We start from the raw sequence: 8,582 nt of genomic DNA on the forward strand, positions 1-8,582 counted from the left end.
TTTTAAGGGCATTACATTGAGAAGAATATAATTTGTCTAAAAAATGAAGGGTGGAAAATGCACAAAAAATTGGCGTGGTTGGGGACTTGAACCCAAGACCATGTGGGTTTGTGGCCACACTAGTAACCGCTAGGATAGATGGAAAGACTTTGACATGTGTAGGGAAGGAAGGTATACATAGTGAGACTGTGAATGTTTGCACACGCGTGAGAGTGGTTTTCCTTTGTTTTGCACTGAAATTTTGAAGGGTTGAAAACGTACGTACGCACTGCCACATGATTTTGGTTAGAGTGGCACTTGGTTTAGGGTTAGAGTGGCATTTGGTTTAGGATTTAAAAGGAATAAATTTGCATGTTAGGTCATGATTTTTTTTTTGAATGAAAGAGAGGGCTTCTCACCCCCTTCATTTTCATTAATGAAAATCACAAATTCTCGAACTTCATGACTTGATTTAGGGAAGAAATGATATGTTTGGGCACGAACATTTTTTAACACACATAATTAACTTAGATAAGATGCAACACACTGTACCCTTACATTAGGCAATAATAACTTGGACCCATAAGTTCACGGACACGACACGGCACGCATGACATAGAAAAGCAACAAAATAAAAACGATAAAACTAAAACATGATGAGCTTGACTCCGGGCTCGCACCCCTTCTTGAACACCTTCATCTTGACCTCCTTCTTCCAACTTGGCCGCGCGCCCCTTCAACACCGTCTTCAACTTCACACCTCCTCCTCGTCGTAGGGAAGGGAGTGCATCTGGCCTGGAGTGGGGAAGATGATCTCGTAGTTGGTGTAGATGTTGTACACCGTGAAGAAGATGGCCTCGCAGCCGCACCAAAAGACTTGGCCGAGGAGCTCGCGCGCGTCAAACGGGTTGGTGAAGGTGACCGTGAGCAGTAGGAGGATGCCGCCGCGGTCACGAACCTCGTTGAGGGTGAACATCCTAGGCGAGCCCCATGGGAGGTGGTCATAGCTGGCTCTGAGGAAGGCGCGGGTGAGTTCGACGGAACCCGTCCACCTTGAAGTCGCCCACACGGAGCTCCTTCTCCACGAGCACGCCCAGTGGGTAGCGCAGCTCCGGCACGACAGGCAGACGGTTGAATGTCGGCCCGTTGAACTGCATCTTCACTTGGTTCTTGGAGAGGGCTTGGTCGCTTGGGTGTTTGAAGTTGCAGAGAATGGATCGGATCTGGCTTGCGGGTGGGAGAGGAAGAAAGGCACCCCATTTATAGGATCAGACTTTGGAGATCGGCATCGTCGCCGCAGTAGCAGGCATTCACGTGTCGCATGCAGCGCTACACTGTGCTTGGGGTACCTTCATGGGGACGAGGACGCCCTGACCAATGATGGAGCTTCATGGGTGCCAAAGGGGGCCATTTAACACACATAATTAACTTAGATAAGATGCAACACACTGTACCCTTACATTAGGCAATAATAACTTGGACCCATAAGTTCACGGACATGACACGGCACGCATGACATAGAAAAGCAACAAAATAAAAACGATAAAACTAAAACATGATGAGCTTGACTCCGGGCTCGCACCCCTTCTTGAACACCTTCATCTTGACCTCCTTCTTCCACCTTGGCCGCGCGCCCCTTCAACACCGTCTTCAACTTCACACCTCCTCCTCGTCGTAGGGAAGGGAGTGCATCTGGCCTGGAGTGGGGAAGATGATCTCGTAGTTGGTGTAGATGTTGTACACCGTGAAGAAGATGACCTCGCAGCCGCACCAAAAGACTTGGCCGAGGAGCTCGCGCGCGTCAAACGGGTTGGTGAAGGTGACCGTGAGCAGTAGGAGGATGCCGCCGCGGTCACGAACCTCGTTGAGGGTGAACATCCTAGGCGAGCCCCATGGGAGGTGGTCATAGCTGGCTCTGAGGAAGGCGCGGGTGAGTTCGACGGAACCCGTCCACCTTGAAGTCGCCCACACGGAGCTCCTTCTCCACGAGCACGCCCAGTGGGTAGCGCAGCTCCGGCACGACAGGCAGACGGTTGAATGTCGGCCCGTTGAACTGCATCTTCACTTGGTTCTTGGAGAGGGCTTGGTCGCTTGGGTGTTTGAAGTTGCAGAGAATGGATCGGATCTGGCTTGCGGGTGGGAGAGGAAGAGAGGCACCCCATTTATAGGATCAGACTTTGGAGATCGGCATCGTCGCCGCAGTAGCAGGCATTCACGTGTCGCATGCAGCGCTACACTGTGCTTGGGGTACCTTCATGGGGACGAGGACGCCCTGACCAATGATGGAGCTTCATGGGTGCCAAAGGGGGCCATTTAACACACATAATTAACTTAGATAAGATGCAACACACTGTACCCTTACATTAGGCAATAATAACTTGGACCCATAAGTTCACGGACACGACACGGCACGCATGACATAGAAAAGCAACAAAATAAAAACGATAAAACTAAAACATGATGAGCTTGACTCCGGGCTCGCACCCCTTCTTGAACACCTTCATCTTGACCTCCTTCTTCCACCTTGGCCGCGCGCCCCTTCAACACCGTCTTCAACTTCACACCTCCTCCTCGTCGTAGGGAAGGGAGTGCATCTGGCCTGGAGTGGGGAAGATGATCTCGTAGTTGGTGTAGATGTTGTACACCGTGAAGAAGATGGCCTCGCAGCCGCACCAAAAGACTTGGCCGAGGAGCTCGCGCGCGTCAAACGGGTTGGTGAAGGTGACCGTGAGCAGTAGGAGGATGCCGCCGCGGTCACGAACCTCGTTGAGGGTGAACATCCTAGGCGAGCCCCATGGGAGGTGGTCATAGCTGGCTCTGAGGAAGGCGCGGGTGAGTTCGACGGAACCCGTCCACCTTGAAGTCGCCCACACGGAGCTCCTTCTCCACGAGCACGCCCAGTGGGTAGCGCAGCTCCGGCACGACAGGCAGACGGTTGAATGTCGGCCCGTTGAACTGCATCTTCACTTGGTTCTTGGAGAGGGCTTGGTCGCTTGGGTGTTTGAAGTTGCAGAGAATGGATCGGATCTGGCTTGCGGGTGGGAGAGGAAGAGAGGCACCCCATTTATAGGATCAGACTTTGGAGATCGGCATCGTCGCCGCAGTAGCAGGCATTCACGTGTCGCATGCAGCGCTACACTGTGCTTGGGGTACCTTCATGGGGACGAGGACGCCCTGACCAATGATGGAGCTTCATGGGTGCCAAAGGGGGCCATTTAACACACATAATTAACTTAGATAAGATGCAACACACTGTACCCTTACATTAGGCAATAATAACTTGGACCCATAAGTTCACGGACACGACACGGCACGCATGACATAGAAAAGCAACAAAATAAAAACGATAAAACTAAAACATGATGAGCTTGACTCCGGGCTCGCACCCCTTCTTGAACACCTTCATCTTGACCTCCTTCTTCCACCTTGGCCGCGCGCCCCTTCAACACCGTCTTCAACTTCACACCTCCTCCTCGTCGTAGGGAAGGGAGTGCATCTGGCCTGGAGTGGGGAAGATGATCTCGTAGTTGGTGTAGATGTTGTACACCGTGAAGAAGATGGCCTCGCAGCCGCACCAAAAGACTTGGCCGAGGAGCTCGCGCGCGTCAAACGGGTTGGTGAAGGTGACCGTGAGCAGTAGGAGGATGCCGCCGCGGTCACGAACCTCGTTGAGGGTGAACATCCTAGGCGAGCCCCATGGGAGGTGGTCATAGCTGGCTCTGAGGAAGGCGCGGGTGAGTTCGACGGAACCCGTCCACCTTGAAGTCGCCCACACGGAGCTCCTTCTCCACGAGCACGCCCAGTGGGTAGCGCAGCTCCGGCACGACAGGCAGACGGTTGAATGTCGGCCCGTTGAACTGCATCTTCACTTGGTTCTTGGAGAGGGCTTGGTCGCTTGGGTGTTTGAAGTTGCAGAGAATGGATCGGATCTGGCTTGCGGGTGGGAGAGGAAGAGAGGCACCCCATTTATAGGATCAGACTTTGGAGATCGGCATCGTCGCCGCAGTAGCAGGCATTCACGTGTCGCATGCAGCGCTACACTGTGCTTGGGGTACCTTCATGGGGACGAGGACGCCCTGACCAATGATGGAGCTTCATGGGTGCCAAAGGGGGCCATTTAACACACATAATTAACTTAGATAAGATGCAACACACTGTACCCTTACATTAGGCAATAATAACTTGGACCCATAAGTTCACGGACACGACACGGCACGCATGACATAGAAAAGCAACAAAATAAAAACGATAAAACTAAAACATGATGAGCTTGACTCCGGGCTCGCACCCCTTCTTGAACACCTTCATCTTGACCTCCTTCTTCCACCTTGGCCGCGCGCCCCTTCAACACCGTCTTCAACTTCACACCTCCTCCTCGTCGTAGGGAAGGGAGTGCATCTGGCCTGGAGTGGGGAAGATGATCTCGTAGTTGGTGTAGATGTTGTACACCGTGAAGAAGATGGCCTCGCAGCCGCACCAAAAGACTTGGCCGAGGAGCTCGCGCGCGTCAAACGGGTTGGTGAAGGTGACCGTGAGCAGTAGGAGGATGCCGCCGCGGTCACGAACCTCGTTGAGGGTGAACATCCTAGGCGAGCCCCATGGGAGGTGGTCATAGCTGGCTCTGAGGAAGGCGCGGGTGAGTTCGACGGAACCCGTCCACCTTGAAGTCGCCCACACGGAGCTCCTTCTCCACGAGCACGCCCAGTGGGTAGCGCAGCTCCGGCACGACAGGCAGACGGTTGAATGTCGGCCCGTTGAACTGCATCTTCACTTGGTTCTTGGAGAGGGCTTGGTCGCTTGGGTGTTTGAAGTTGCAGAGAATGGATCGGATCTGGCTTGCGGGTGGGAGAGGAAGAGAGGCACCCCATTTATAGGATCAGACTTTGGAGATCGGCATCGTCGCCGCAGTAGCAGGCATTCACGTGTCGCATGCAGCGCTACACTGTGCTTGGGGTACCTTCATGGGGACGAGGACGCCCTGACCAATGATGGAGCTTCATGGGTGCCAAAGGGGGCCATTTAACACACATAATTAACTTAGATAAGATGCAACACACTGTACCCTTACATTAGGCAATAATAACTTGGACCCATAAGTTCACGGACACGACACGGCACGCATGACATAGAAAAGCAACAAAATAAAAACGATAAAACTAAAACATGATGAGCTTGACTCCGGGCTCGCACCCCTTCTTGAACACCTTCATCTTGACCTCCTTCTTCCACCTTGGCCGCGCGCCCCTTCAACACCGTCTTCAACTTCACACCTCCTCCTCGTCGTAGGGAAGGGAGTGCATCTGGCCTGGAGTGGGGAAGATGATCTCGTAGTTGGTGTAGATGTTGTACACCGTGAAGAAGATGGCCTCGCAGCCGCACCAAAAGACTTGGCCGAGGAGCTCGCGCGCGTCAAACGGGTTGGTGAAGGTGACCGTGAGCAGTAGGAGGATGCCGCCGCGGTCACGAACCTCGTTGAGGGTGAACATCCTAGGCGAGCCCCATGGGAGGTGGTCATAGCTGGCTCTGAGGAAGGCGCGGGTGAGTTCGACGGAACCCGTCCACCTTGAAGTCGCCCACACGGAGCTCCTTCTCCACGAGCACGCCCAGTGGGTAGCGCAGCTCCGGCACGACAGGCAGACGGTTGAATGTCGGCCCGTTGAACTGCATCTTCACTTGGTTCTTGGAGAGGGCTTGGTCGCTTGGGTGTTTGAAGTTGCAGAGAATGGATCGGATCTGGCTTGCGGGTGGGAGAGGAAGAGAGGCACCCCATTTATAGGATCAGACTTTGGAGATCGGCATCGTCGCCGCAGTAGCAGGCATTCACGTGTCGCATGCAGCGCTACACTGTGCTTGGGGTACCTTCATGGGGACGAGGACGCCCTGACCAATGATGGAGCTTCATGGGTGCCAAAGGGGGCCATTTAACACACATAATTAACTTAGATAAGATGCAACACACTGTACCCTTACATTAGGCAATAATAACTTGGACCCATAAGTTCACGGACACGACACGGCACGCATGACATAGAAAAGCAACAAAATAAAAACGATAAAACTAAAACATGATGAGCTTGACTCCGGGCTCGCACCCCTTCTTGAACACCTTCATCTTGACCTCCTTCTTCCACCTTGGCCGCGCGCCCCTTCAACACCGTCTTCAACTTCACACCTCCTCCTCGTCGTAGGGAAGGGAGTGCATCTGGCCTGGAGTGGGGAAGATGATCTCGTAGTTGGTGTAGATGTTGTACACCGTGAAGAAGATGGCCTCGCAGCCGCACCAAAAGACTTGGCCGAGGAGCTCGCGCGCGTCAAACGGGTTGGTGAAGGTGACCGTGAGCAGTAGGAGGATGCCGCCGCGGTCACGAACCTCGTTGAGGGTGAACATCCTAGGCGAGCCCCATGGGAGGTGGTCATAGCTGGCTCTGAGGAAGGCGCGGGTGAGTTCGACGGAACCCGTCCACCTTGAAGTCGCCCACACGGAGCTCCTTCTCCACGAGCACGCCCAGTGGGTAGCGCAGCTCCGGCACGACAGGCAGACGGTTGAATGTCGGCCCGTTGAACTGCATCTTCACTTGGTTCTTGGAGAGGGCTTGGTCGCTTGGGTGTTTGAAGTTGCAGAGAATGGATCGGATCTGGCTTGCGGGTGGGAGAGGAAGAGAGGCACCCCATTTATAGGATCAGACTTTGGAGATCGGCATCGTCGCCGCAGTAGCAGGCATTCACGTGTCGCATGCAGCGCTACACTGTGCTTGGGGTACCTTCATGGGGACGAGGACGCCCTGACCAATGATGGAGCTTCATGGGTGCCAAAGGGGGCCATTTAACACACATAATTAACTTAGATAAGATGCAACACACTGTACCCTTACATTAGGCAATAATAACTTGGACCCATAAGTTCACGGACACGACACGGCACGCATGACATAGAAAAGCAACAAAATAAAAACGATAAAACTAAAACATGATGAGCTTGACTCCGGGCTCGCACCCCTTCTTGAACACCTTCATCTTGACCTCCTTCTTCCACCTTGGCCGCGCGCCCCTTCAACACCGTCTTCAACTTCACACCTCCTCCTCGTCGTAGGGAAGGGAGTGCATCTGGCCTGGAGTGGGGAAGATGATCTCGTAGTTGGTGTAGATGTTGTACACCGTGAAGAAGATGGCCTCGCAGCCGCACCAAAAGACTTGGCCGAGGAGCTCGCGCGCGTCAAACGGGTTGGTGAAGGTGACCGTGAGCAGTAGGAGGATGCCGCCGCGGTCACGAACCTCGTTGAGGGTGAACATCCTAGGCGAGCCCCATGGGAGGTGGTCATAGCTGGCTCTGAGGAAGGCGCGGGTGAGTTCGACGGAACCCGTCCACCTTGAAGTCGCCCACACGGAGCTCCTTCTCCACGAGCACGCCCAGTGGGTAGCGCAGCTCCGGCACGACAGGCAGACGGTTGAATGTCGGCCCGTTGAACTGCATCTTCACTTGGTTCTTGGAGAGGGCTTGGTCGCTTGGGTGTTTGAAGTTGCAGAGAATGGATCGGATCTGGCTTGCGGGTGGGAGAGGAAGAGAGGCACCCCATTTATAGGATCAGACTTTGGAGATCGGCATCGTCGCCGCAGTAGCAGGCATTCACGTGTCGCATGCAGCGCTACACTGTGCTTGGGGTACCTTCATGGGGACGAGGACGCCCTGACCAATGATGGAGCTTCATGGGTGCCAAAGGGGGCCATTTAACACACATAATTAACTTAGATAAGATGCAACACACTGTACCCTTACATTAGGCAATAATAACTTGGACCCATAAGTTCACGGACACGACACGGCACGCATGACATAGAAAAGCAACAAAATAAAAACGATAAAACTAAAACATGATGAGCTTGACTCCGGGCTCGCACCCCTTCTTGAACACCTTCATCTTGACCTCCTTCTTCCACCTTGGCCGCGCGCCCCTTCAACACCGTCTTCAACTTCACACCTCCTCCTCGTCGTAGGGAAGGGAGTGCATCTGGCCTGGAGTGGGGAAGATGATCTCGTAGTTGGTGTAGATGTTGTACACCGTGAAGAAGATGGCCTCGCAGCCGCACCAAAAGACTTGGCCGAGGAGCTCGCGCGCGTCAAACGGGTTGGTGAAGGTGACCGTGAGCAGTAGGAGGATGCCGCCGCGGTCACGAACCTCGTTGAGGGTGAACATCCTAGGCGAGCCCCATGGGAGGTGGTCATAGCTGGCTCTGAGGAAGGCGCGGGTGAGTTCGACGGAACCCGTCCACCTTGAAGTCGCCCACACGGAGCTCCTTCTCCACGAGCACGCCCAGTGGGTAGCGCAGCTCCGGCACGACAGGCAGACGGTTGAATGTCGGCCCGTTGAACTGCATCTTCACTTGGTTCTTGGAGAGGGCTTGGTCGCTTGGGTGTTTGAAGTTGCAGAGAATGGATCGGATCTGGCTTGCGGGTGGGAGAGGAAGAGAGGCACCCCATTTATAGGATCAGACTTTGGAGATCGGCATCGTCGCCGCAGTAGCAGGCATTCACGTGTCGCATGCAGCGCTACACTGTGCTTGGGGTACCTTCATGGGGACGAGGACGCCCTGACCAATGATGGAGC

This window comes from Triticum urartu, chromosome 2A, assembly GCF_056163025.1.
Source record: "Triticum urartu cultivar PI428250 chromosome 2A, HENAU_Tu73, whole genome shotgun sequence".
Classification (NCBI taxonomy): Eukaryota; Viridiplantae; Streptophyta; class Magnoliopsida; order Poales; family Poaceae; genus Triticum; species Triticum urartu.